Genomic DNA, 8,450 nt, shown 5'->3' on the forward strand with positions numbered 1-8,450 from the left:
AGAAAAAGAAAAAAAAAGGAGGAAAAATCAGCATATTTAGTTTAAAAAAAAAATCAATGGGAAATGCAGGTGGTTGCCAAGTCAACAGTTACATCCAACACATCTTTGCCAACCAAGAAAGTAGAAGTTATATTTTTTAAATGTACACAACAAATAAGTACGTGAGAAGATGCTCAACATCATTAGTCATTAGGGAAATGCAAGCCAAAACCAAAATAAGATACCACTTTATATCCATTAGGATGGTTATTATTAAAAAAGAAAATAACCCGTGTTGGCAAGGATGTGAAGAAACTGAAGCCCTCAGGCACTGCAAGTGGGAATGTGAGATGGTATGACTGCTGTGGAAAAGTTTGGTGGTTCTTTAAAAAGTTAAACATTACTATATGATCCAGCAATCCCACTCGTAAGTATAGACCTGAAAGAACTGAAAGCAGAGATTCAAACAGATACTTGCAATGTTCACAGCAGCATTATTCATAATAGCCAAATGATGGAAGCAATCCCAAGTGTCCATAAGCAAATAAATATACAAAATGTAGGATATACATACAATGGACTATTATTCAGCCATAAAAAGGAATGAAATTCTGACACATGCTACAACATGTATGAACCTTAAACATTATGCTAAGGTTAATAAGCCACACACAAAAGGACAAATACTAGATTATCCCACTTATATGAGGTACCAACAACAGGCAAATTCATACAGAGAGTAGAACAAAAGTTACCAGGGGTTGGGAGGAGGGTAAAATGGTAAAATATTATTTAATGGTACATGATTTTTGTTTAGGATGATGAAAAACTTCTAGAAGCAGACATTAGTGATGGCTGTACAACACTGTGAATATATTTATACTACTGAATGCTACACTTGAAAATGGCTAAAATGGTAGATTTAATGTTATATATACTTCACCACAATTTTTTAAAAATGTACACAGCATAAGATGAATCTTTATGTTTAAACCAAGACAAGAAAATTGGAAACTATTCTTTTAAAAGCATCAAAGTGGCAGAAGGCAGTATAATCAACAGCCAAGAATATTATAGTTAGAGATTGGTTGCTTTTTTTTTAATGTATTCTTTTTTCTATTTACTTTTTTAAATTTAAATTTACTTTTTAAATTGAGGTACTGGGGGTTGAACCCAGGACTTTGCGCACTAAGCATGCACTCTACCACTGAGTTATACCCACCCTCCCAGAGGTTAGTTTTTACAGTGGTCTTGCACAGATTGACTATATGGTAGTATACCGTAAAGTCACTAAAGTTTAAAAAAATTCTTCTATTCCAAGTTCTTTTATAAATTTCAGTCTTGTCATTTTTAGGTAGATAAAGCTAAATGAAAATAAACATAGTAATTTTGTTTTCCTCAAGAATACAAAAGAAGAAAAAAGTTAATACATTTATAGCAAGAAATAAAAACCGGAAGAAAAACCACGGTAGTGGCTGAGTAAATCTCTAAGTAGCTCATAATTTAAAATACATTTTAGTGTGTATCTCTGGATGGTAAGTAATTTTTATTTTCTTCTTTATGTCATGCTGCATTTTCTACATTTTTCATAACATGCATTCATCTAAAATGGTATAGTGTAAGTCAGAATCCTGAGTCACCTGAGAGTTTTCTATCCCTCTCATATTCCAAGAAATCCACAGTCATGTGGATTTTATGTACTAAACACCTCTCAAATCCATCCATTTTCCCCTATCTCCACCAATAGCAGCCCAGTACAAGTTACTTAGACTGCTGTAACAGCCTCTTAATTTGTCTCCCTGAATCCACACTTACTGTCTCCAGTCCTTTTTCAACCTTGCAGTGATCATTTCTAAACACAAATCTCATTGTGTCCTCCTCCCATCCCCACTTGCTCAAAACCTTACTAAGGAGAAAAACAAAAACCATTACTTAGCATATATACAAGACCTAGCATGGTGTGGCCTTACCTATGTTCTCACCATCAGCCTAGGTCACATCTCCTGCTCTTCTATTCATCCCTCCACTTTGGCAACAGCGTCTTTACCTAGCTCACTCTTTTTGTCTATAATATTCATTCCTCCCTTCTTCACCTGATGAATTCCTAGTCACCCTTATTACCACAGTTCAAGCATCTCTTCTTCACGAAGGTCCTTCCTTCCCTAGTCTCTCCGTTTCACACATATCCCCTATTGTAAAGCATCTTAGCAATAAGCACCTTCCCTTTGCAGGCTTTGTTAAGATACAATCTTACATAGTAATAAAACTGTTAACACTCTATTTCAGAAGGTTTTTGAAAGCTTTCTACACTGGAAATTTAATAACAATTTTCAAAAACAAATTGTCTTCCCCTCCGATGTTCCAAATCATATATCTAACTGCCCACTCACTTGATTGGCTCAAAAGTACTTCATGCACAACATGTTCAAAATTAAATCATTCCTACCCACCCCAAACTGGTCCTCTTCTAATCTTCCCTATTTTGCTGAATGACACCACCATTGTTCTTGTGGCACACAAGACAGAAATCTTTAGCACTTTTCCTACAATAAATACCTGTTGAGTGAATGAATAATTCAAAATTTGGGGGAAATAGAGTGACATTTGTAAGTTTTTCAACACACTAAGTTACCACATTTTGCCCCTCATGTTATCACACTCACTACGTACAAGTTTTAATTTCCTAACATGATGGAAGCATAAAACTAAGACAGTTCTCAGTCTCCAAGAAAAAGTTGAAAAGAAAAATGCTTTCCTTTTTTGTGATTCTGTCAAGCAACAACAACAAAGAAAGATACTCTAACAGGATTTCAAGACACTGGTATGTTAGGGTTCTGTAACACATTGATTCTTAAGACTACATAGCTGATGTCAGTGCACACACATGACATTCTGAACACGTGGAGAAATTAAATCACAGATATGGCAGATTCATTTCCTACATTACTCAACCCTTCTGGTCAGAACAGATGCAGAATGAGTCAATAAACCCACTTATTTGCTAACTAAGCTCAGGCAAGGGTTCTTAGCTAAGTCTATCCCATTCCTCAAGAGTTTAACTGAGTGTCAACTCTTACCTCGCATTGGCACTCCCCCTTCTCTCTAACCTAATCTATTTTTCTCTTCCTGGCTCATTCTACTCTAGCCACATTGGTCTCCTTGTTGTTTCTCTATCAAGTCTGGCACAATCCTGCCTCAGGGCTTTTGTACTTGCTGTTTGGTCTGCATGGATTGCTTTTCCCCCAGATATACATACATACAAGGTACCCTCACTCTGTTCAGGTCTTTGATCAAATATTACCATCTCACTGATGCCTTTCCTGAGTACCTCCATTTAAATGTGCAGTGAGTGAACACACTCCTGTCTCCCTTAGTAGCTTCAGCATCTACATAAAACTTACCCATCTGACATTCCATATATGTTACTTTTTTTTTTAATCTGCCCAGCCAGTAAGCTACATGAGGGAAAATATTTTGTCTATCTCATTCACTGCCAGATCCCAGGGCCTAAAACAGGGCCAGGAGAGTAGGCACTCAATAAGTGTTTGTTGACTGAAAGCCCAATGGAACTCTTTACATTGTCCAGGCCACTGAAACACAGCATCCTCATTCTTGATAAGCAATCCCCATCTTGAGTCTCTAAAAGGCTCGGCCTTAGGGCTGGACTTTTTTATTCAGGGCTACCCGAGTCAGTCCAGAAAGCCAAAGTAGTAGACTCATTGAAGCTGAGGCTTCGAGTTTCTTTGATTTTTCCCACCTCCATGCTTCTGTTTCCTTGGTTTCTTCTGACCCTTAATTGTCCTCTTCAACTACCATCTGTCTTAATACACAAGACTGTAAAATAATCTAAATTCCGCTTTCAGAATTTTGAGAATTCCTTCTGCAGAGATCCCTACCACTTCAATACCAATCTCCACTTTCTCTCGTCCCTTACTTCATAAATCTGATTTTTCCCACTAGTCCAGCCACTGCCAGCTCTCCATCTCTCCCACTCCCTTCCACGCCCTCATCTTACCCACTCAGTTTGTCTCCCAGCCTCAGTTTCGGAAGTCACTAAACCTTCACAGCCCCAGGGGGTCTTTCCTACTTCAATACCAGTCGCCATTGTATTTGCCAACTCCTCCTACCTACCGCCCCCCTCCCACACACACACCCCCTCGCGCGCGCGCGCACGCACGAACACACATATTCGAGTCTGTCTTCTTAGACACCGAAGTCAGCGCCTCACGGGCCCAGAACCCGAGAATAAGGAACCTGAATGATACACAGATTAAGTAAACTCACAATCCGCGTGAGAGATACTAAGTGACTCACCTCGGAGGTCAAAGTTCCTGCCAGACGACTAGTCTGGCGCGGGGTTCTATAACCCCACGGTTTAAGAGTCAGGCCATGAGCAGCACGAAGATCCTAGAAACGCAGATGTTACGCTCCCAGTGCGCCGCCATCTTGGGTCTCTATCCAGCCTCGTGATTGGACGAACCACTCTCGCGCGACCTGTAGAGGATTCTGGAGAAAGAAGAAACTGTCGCGAGACCTGGAGTTTGCGGCCCTGTCAGAGGGAGGGGGCGTGGTAGCAACCAGAGTCCTTTGCATAAGGACGCCTGGATTTAAATCTGCTAGAGGCTTTGTTTTTTTTTAAACGTAGATTAAAAAAAAAAAAAAAGGTAACCTTCCAGGCCCGACTCCAGTTTTACTAAATCATATTCTCTGGAGTTGGGTGGGGAATATAAGGATGGATGCGGGGTGGGGAGGTGTTTTGGCGGGCAATTAGCGTTTATTCTGCAATAAGTCTCTCCTTGTGCGACGTGTTATTTAGTGATCACAGATAAACCTGTGAGGTGAGGAAGGATAATCTCGTTTATAGAGGAAGAATTGGGGATCAGAAATACCAAGTCGCTCAGGATCTTACATCCAGGTGATATCAAATCCACGTTTTTCATATTTCCTCACCTGCCTCTTGAGCTGGAAGCTCTGTTAAAGGCATTTAGTTTTTATTTTCAACTCGGTTATACTAATTTTTACCCTCTGCTAAGTAGAGTGAGCATTAGTGTCCCATTTTACAATTGAAGCAAAAGGGTAAATGACTTTCAAAAGACATACAACTAGTACTAGGACTACAGTCTGAGCCTCTGGACACCCCCGCCCCCTTAGTATCTCTTACCATTAAAAAAGCTCGCCTATGTTCTAGTACTTGATGTGAAAGCTTCTAGAAAACGATTGTAATTCAGTTTAGAGACAGGGATGGAGACTTCAGCTTTATGGAGAACTGAGTGTACCAGTGTTACCCAAGGAGAGGTGAGGTGTTTTCATTATCTTTTGTGTAACAAACCACCCCAAAAAATGTATGTCTTAAAACAACAACCATATTATTTGCTGAGTGTGAAATGTGGGCTGGGATTAGCCTGGCCATTCTGACACTGGCCTTGTAGTTGGGGGCTATTCAGCTGGAATGGTGGGCCTCTCTTTCCCTGTAGTCTCAAATTCTCTCCCACTCTCTGTGACCTTTCTACATAATCTCTCCATCAGAGTAGCCAGGTTTCTTACGTTCTGGCTCAGGGCTCCCAAAAAGGCAAAAGTGGAAGATGCCAGGCCTTCTTAAGGCTTAACCTCAGGACTTGTGCTTTCACCATATTCTATTGGTTAAAGCAAGTCCAAGGGTCAGTCCGGATTCAAGAGTAGGGGACTATGCCAGGGTATCTTCCAGTACTGGCAGGCATGGTTCACTGGGTCTACCAATGAAACAGAATACTACAAAAATATTTCTGTCTTTAATTAGTAGTGACTGACTTTATTTTTACAGTATATAGTGCTTGCTTCTGGAAAGGTTAAAAAAAGAAAATAACCTTGGAGATATGACTAGTAGGGTTGAAAGTGGATTGTAACCCTCCTACACTGTTGGTGGGAATGTAGTTTGGTGCAGCCACTATGGAAAACATTATGAAGATTCCTCAAAAAAATAAAAATAGATTTACTATATGATCCAGCAAGCCCATTCCTGCACATATATCCCGAGGGGACTCTAATTTAAAAAGAGACATGCATCCCAATGTTCACAGCAGCATTGTTTACAATGGCCAAGACATGGAAACAACCTAAATGTCCACTGACAGATGACTGGATTAAAAAAAAGTTGTGAGATATATATATATATGTATATGTATATGTATATATATATATATATACACACACACACACATACATACACACACATATACATATATGTATGTGTGTATACACACACACACAGAGAGGAATACTACTCAACCATAAAAAAGAATAAAATAATGCCATTTGCAGCAACATGGATGGATCTGGAGATCATTCTAAGTGAAGTAAGCCAGAAAGAGAAAGAAAAATACCTTATGATATCACTTATATGTGGAATCTAAAAAAAAAAGACACAAATGAACTGATTTACAAAACAAAAATAGACTCACAGACATAGAAAACAAACTTATGGTTTCCAGGAGGGAAAGTAGGGCAGAAGGGATAAATTTGGAGTTTAAGATTTGCAGATACTACTATATATAAAATAGATAAACAACAAGTTTATACTGTATAGCACAGGGAACTATATTCAATATCTTGTAGTAACCTATAATGAAAAAGAATATGAAAATGAATATATGTATGTATATGTGTGACTGAAATATTATGCTGTACACCAGAAATTGACGCAACATTGTAAACTGACTATACTTCAATAAAAAAAAAAAAAAGGTAGCCATAAGAAAAGATGTGAAAGAAAATCCCTGAACTGATAACAGTGGTTACCTTAGGGAAACTGAGTTGGAATGTTAGTGGTGGGGCATGAGACTTTTTAATTTTTTCTGCCTTGAGTGTTTTACAGTGATCATGAATTGATATACATTTGTATAATTTAAAAACAGATTTTAAGTAATAAAAGTAAAATGGAAAGAAGACAAAATCAGATTTGTAGAAAAACCACATCGTGAAAACGCGTGCAGGAAAAGACAATTTGGAGGGGAAGCAAAGTTGGATAATATGTGACAAAAAGAGATTTAGAAGCTGCATCCAGAAGCTACCAACTCTGTTTAGTAAGAGTTCCAGAAGGTGAATACAGAGAGAATAAAAGAATAATGGAAGAAAATGTCCTAAAGCTGAGAAAGATACAAGGCTTCAAATTGAAAGAGTTTACTGTATACCAAACTGAATGAATTTTAAAAGGCCCAAACCATGTCAAGCTGTTATAGGAGACCCTAATCCAATATGATTGATGTCCTTATAAAGAGAGGAGATTAGGTTACAGACAATGCAGAGGGACATAGGAGGACACAGCAAGAAAGCCATCTGTGAACAAAAGAAAGAGGCCTCAGAAGAAACCAAAATTGCTGACACTTTCATTTTGGACTTCTAGCCTCTAGAAGTGAGAAAAAAATAAATCTCTGTTGTTTAAACCACCAGGTCAGTGGTATTTTGTTGTGGCAGCCTTAGCAAACTTATATAGCCTCTTCATTATGTTTATTCTTAACTATTTTATTCTTTTAGATGCTATAGTAAATGGAGTTGTTTTCTAAATGTCCTTTTAGAATTGTGCATTGTTACTGTCTAGAAATGCAACTTGTTTTTGTAGGTTGATTTTGCATTCTATGACTTTGCTGAATTATTTAATTTGAACAGTTTTTTGTGGGTTTTTTAGGGTTTTCTACATATAAGATCATGTCATCTATGAACATCATTTTACTTTTTTCTTTCAAATTTGGATGCCTTTTACTTATTTATCTTGCCTAATGGTTCTGGCTAGGACTTCCAATACTATGTTGAATAGAAGTGGCAAAAGCAAGTAACCTTGTTGCTAATCATAGAGGAAAAGCTTTTTGGTCTTTCTTTTTTTTTTTTTTTTAACATTTTTTATTGATTTATAATCATTTTACAATGTTGCATCAAATTCCAGTGTAGAGCACAATTTATCAATTATACATGAACATATATATATTCATTGTCACATTCCTTTCTCTGTGAGCTACCATAAGATCTTGTATATATTTCCCTATGCTATACAGTATAATCTTGTCTATCTATTCTACAATTTTGAAATCCCAGTCTATCTCTTCCCACCCCCCACCCCCCTGGCAACCACAAGTTTGTATTCTATGTCTGTGAGTCTATTTCTGTTCTATATTTATGCTTTGGTTTTTTGGGGTTTTTTTTTTTGTTTGTTTGTTTGTTTTTTAGATTCCACATATGAGCGATCTCATATGGTATTTTTCTTTCTCTTTCTGGCTTACTTCCCTTAGAATGACATTCTCCAGGGGCATCCATGTTGCTGCAAATGGCGTTATGTTGTCGGTTTTTATGGCTGAGTAGTATAGCTTTTGGTCTTTCACCATTGAAGATGACATTAACTGTGGGTTTTTCATAGATAGCCTTTATTATGTTGAAGAACTTTGCTTCTATTCCTAGTAGGTTCAGTGTTTTTATCAAGAAAGTGTGCTAAACCTTGTCAAATG

General features: G+C 37.8%; 1 protein-coding gene across 2 annotated transcripts in view; it reads right to left on the minus strand.

Annotated features, from left to right (window-relative positions):
• Positions 1–4,435, minus strand: part of METTL16 (methyltransferase 16, RNA N6-adenosine) — a 61,842-nt gene extending 57,407 nt beyond the window's left edge. For both annotated transcript variants that reach the window (XM_045518977.2, XM_010958179.3), the window contains exon 1: positions 4,294–4,435. The gene's annotated coding sequence lies outside the window, so the exon portion shown is untranslated. The remainder of the gene's footprint in view (positions 1–4,293) is intronic.
• Positions 4,436–8,450: the final 4,015 nt, after the last annotated feature.

The sequence above is a fragment of the Camelus bactrianus genome, chromosome 16 (genome assembly GCF_048773025.1).
Source record: "Camelus bactrianus isolate YW-2024 breed Bactrian camel chromosome 16, ASM4877302v1, whole genome shotgun sequence".
In the NCBI taxonomy this organism is placed as follows: Eukaryota; Metazoa; Chordata; class Mammalia; order Artiodactyla; family Camelidae; genus Camelus; species Camelus bactrianus.